General features: G+C 42.2%; 1 protein-coding gene across 2 annotated transcripts in view; it reads left to right on the top strand.

Annotated features, from left to right (window-relative positions):
• LOC106874725 (protein decapentaplegic) overlaps positions 1-4086 on the top strand; it is a 162565-nt gene that overhangs the window by 1404 nt on the left and 157075 nt on the right. The window lies entirely within an intron of this gene.

The raw sequence follows: 4086 nt of genomic DNA, 5'->3' as shown, positions 1-4086 counted from the left end.
AAAGAAGCCTGTCGTATATATACATACATATATATATATATATATATATATATATATATATATATAAACACATACACACATATATGTATATACATAATATTTATACAAAGGCACGGACATGGGTGTGTTGTAAGAAGCTTGCTTCTAAACCACATGGTCCTGGATTCAGTCCCACTGCTGTGGCACCTTAGGCAAGTATCTCCTACTATAGCCACGGGCCGACCAAAACCTTGTGAGTGGATTTGGTAGGCGGAAACTGTAAAGAAGCACGTCGTATATATATATGTCTATGTGTGTGTGTCTTTGTGCCTGTGTTTGTCTCTCCACCACCGCTTGACAACTGGTGCTGGTGTGCTTTCACGTAACTTAGCGGCTCAGCAAAACAGAACGATAAAATAAGTAATAAGCTAAAACAAATGACAAGCCTTGGGGTCGATTTGTTGGACTAGACTCCAAGGCAGTGCCTTTAGCATGGCTGCAATCAAATGACAGAAAGAAATAGCGGAATAAAAGAATAACATTCTCTTCTAAACTTGAATCTCTACTAAAAACAATTATTGTTGTTGTTGTTATGAAGTAAGATCGGCTGAATCGTTAGCGCGATGGATAAAATGCTTAGTGGTATCCAGCTGTTTATGATCTGAGTTCAAATTCCGCCGGGGTCAACTTTGCCTTTCACTCTTCTGGAGCGACAAAATAAGTACCAGTCGTCTACAGGGGTCGATGTAATCGACTTAACCTCTTCCCGCCGTTGCTGGCCTTGTATCAAAATTAGAAAGTATTATCATTAATATCCACATGTTCATTCTCATTTTTGTCCTATGATTAAGTTGTTCTAGCCATGACCATCCCGCCTTATATTCGGACATAGTATATGCAGAGACCTCCTTATCTAATGTACAGTATAGTCGTTTTTGTTGTTCTTGTTGTAGCGTTGATCTTTTTTTTTTTTGTGTGTTTCTTCTTAACGATGTTGTTTTGCCCTAGGTCTGATATGATCAAAGGGGTTCCAGATGTTAGTGACCATCCCGTCTACTATTCTAACACGGTGCATTTAGGATGATATTATCTAATGTATAGTTATCGACGTTGTTGTTCAGCCCTAGGTCAGACCTAATCGAGTCGACCTCCTATGAGCAAAAATGTTCCATATATGATCAGGCTATCTTTTTTTTTGTCTCCCTCATTAGACAGTCTTTAAAAATGCAAGGACACATCAAATAGTGTAATCCTAGATACACTATGTATCTAATAAACTAAAGAAGAAACATACAATAACTCTAAAGTACCAGTCATATACTCTGGACACTTTTAAGAATTAAAATTCCTGTTTTGTGAGTTCGTAGTTTTGTTGTCAGTGTAAAAAAAAATCAATGTTATTATTGTCAAAGAGTAATTGCGGAATACCAAGGAGTATCATAGTGTCTAAGATGGTGTACTCAGCCATTGGCAGTTTGGGAGTATCATGGTGACATGAGACAAAGTTTTGTGGTTGTAGCAGGATACGAACCAACCATCGGCCTCTCTCAAGTCTTCTGTATGTTGCCCTGTCCGTCCGGCCACCGTTGTTCCCATTTTCCCATATATGTACATACATTCTATCCCATTCTATTCCATCATTGTGGATCCAGAAATGGATGAAAGCTTCAACATACCACTTTGACATTAGACTTATACCCTCACCTGGTATAACAGCACCACCTGATGGGCCTTGGGTGCAGATTTCATTCTGTTGCAAACGCTTGTTAACCACAGTATATAACTGGTACAGATTTGTCTTAGGGCGAGGGGGAGAGAGGAAAAGAGTAAGGCGTGCTTAATACGAAGGAAACAGGTGAACATTTGTGTCGAGCAGGTATGGCTTTGCAACCACGTGGTTCTAGGTTCAGTCCCACTGCGCGGTACCTTGGGCAGATGGTACCTCCGGGTTGACCAATGCCTTGTGTTGAAGATGTCTCTTTGTTTGGAGATATTTTCCTCTTTTGCCCCTCCTTCCAATACTTCTTCCTTCGGAAGCCCTCCGTCTATCCTTCCCTCCATAGGAAACATGAAAAACGTCAAGAACACCATCCTTTCCTTCTGACTATGTGACAAAAGAAAAAAAAAGAAAAACATTAATTGCGGGCGGATAGGATGGTGCTTCTGTGTCGAGAGATTAACCCTGGCATACTGGTACCTGGGCAGAATTAAAACTCAGGATACAAAGAGTCCCAACAGAAGAATAAGGCAAGCCATCCTGTCCAACCCTCAATCGTTTTTGTTAACCCACCGACCTCAGTTAGCTGTGTTTTCTGTATCGACCTCGGAGTGATAAAAGGCAAAGTTGAGGTCGGTTGTGGGCGAACTCGGAGCTCAAAGAAACGGGACGAATAGCAGGCACCTGTTTATTTAGAATATATGTTTAGTCTTATTTTTTTACTTGTTCCAGTCAGTCATTGGAATACGGCCATGCTGGAGCACTGTCTTGAAGGGTTTTTGATGACCACATCGATACACAGTACCAGGTCTGGTACTTATTCTGTTGAACACTTTTTGCCGACCCACTAAGTAACGAGGACGTAAAACAAAAACAACGCTGCTTATCAAGTGGTTGTGGTGGGAAGACAAACAAACGCACACACAAGCGCACGACAGGCTTCCACACATTTTCCATCTATCAAATCACTCACAAGGCATTGGTCAGTCCGAAACTAAAGTAGAAGTCACTTGCCCAAGGTGCCGCATAATGGCAGCGAACCTGAAACCGAGTTGTCAAGCAAACCCCTTAACCATTCCACCATACCTGACCGACAGCACAAACACCCTCGCTGGGTTTCTCTGCTGTAAACTTTACTGTGTTGTCTTCCCCTCCACCTCTTTATCCTATACAAAACCTGTACTAGTCATATGCTGGGGAGGGTAGATTTAACGCTCTCATTTTTTTGCCTCCTTTCTATCTCGCTGCCCTGACCTAACCCCTTCAACGTCCCTGGTACAACTGTTACATCTTATACTTCAGTACCACTCATCCTTCTATAAGACAAAGCTACCCTGTTTAAACCCTCTCCACATCTATCAAAGCCGCCATCTTCCTTCCACCCCACCATTTCGGCCACCACCCTTATTAAAGTATCGTACCTGTTAGAGCACCAACATCTTGTTAGAACCTCATCCCTATAAGGGGACAACAATTATCCTTTAGACCAACGCCACCGCTACTGCAACCACCACAGCTACCACACACACCGCTACCATAACCACCTATATCGTCACCACTACTATCGCCGCCTCCACCGTCACCACCAACATCGCCAATACCACCACCACCACCACCACCACCACTGTCATCATATTTTCCTTATCAATCATTGTCCACGTTAGATTCTCTCCATTTTCCAAGACTTTTTCCCTGGAATTTCCCAGACATTCCATTTGTTGTCTCTGCTGAGTCTAAAATTCGCTGCTGTTATAGTGTGAAGGCGCGTGGCTGAGTGGTTAGGGTATTCGTCTCACGATCGTAATGTTGTGAGTTCAATTCCTGGCGACGCGTTGTGTCCTTGAGCAAGACACTTTATCACACGTTGCACCAGTTCATTCAGCTGGCAAAAATGAGCTGTACCTGTAATTCAATGGGTCTACCTTGTCCAATTCTTTGTAACGCAGAATCTCACTGAGAACTACGTTAAGGGTAAGCGTGTCTGTGGAGTACTCAGCCACTTGCATATTAATTTCACGAGCAAACTGTTCCGTCGATCGGATCAACTGGAATCCTCGTTGTCGCCAGTTTGGTTAAAGTAGTCGATTGGCAGAGTCGCTAGAGCATCGGATCGGTCGTTTAGCGGTAATCGTTCTGACTTTGGATGCTCCGAGTTCAAATCCCACTTTGGTCATACAGTTCTATATTTGAGAGATGAGGAATTATGTACATTATTTACATTTGACGGATATTTGTCCTCATCTTGTTTGTTGTTAACACAACGTTTCGGCAGATATGCCCTCCAGCCTTCATCAGGTGTCTTGGGGAAATTTCGAACCTGGGTTCTTATTCTTAAGATATTTTTCGATGTCATCATTATTATTATTATTATTATTATTATTATTATTATT

Source organism: Octopus bimaculoides, chromosome 23 (genome assembly GCF_001194135.2).
Source record: "Octopus bimaculoides isolate UCB-OBI-ISO-001 chromosome 23, ASM119413v2, whole genome shotgun sequence".
Lineage (NCBI taxonomy): Eukaryota > Metazoa > Mollusca > Cephalopoda > Octopoda > Octopodidae > Octopus > Octopus bimaculoides.
Note: the sequence above shows the minus strand (reverse complement) of the source record. Positions and strands in the feature narration are given on the sequence as shown.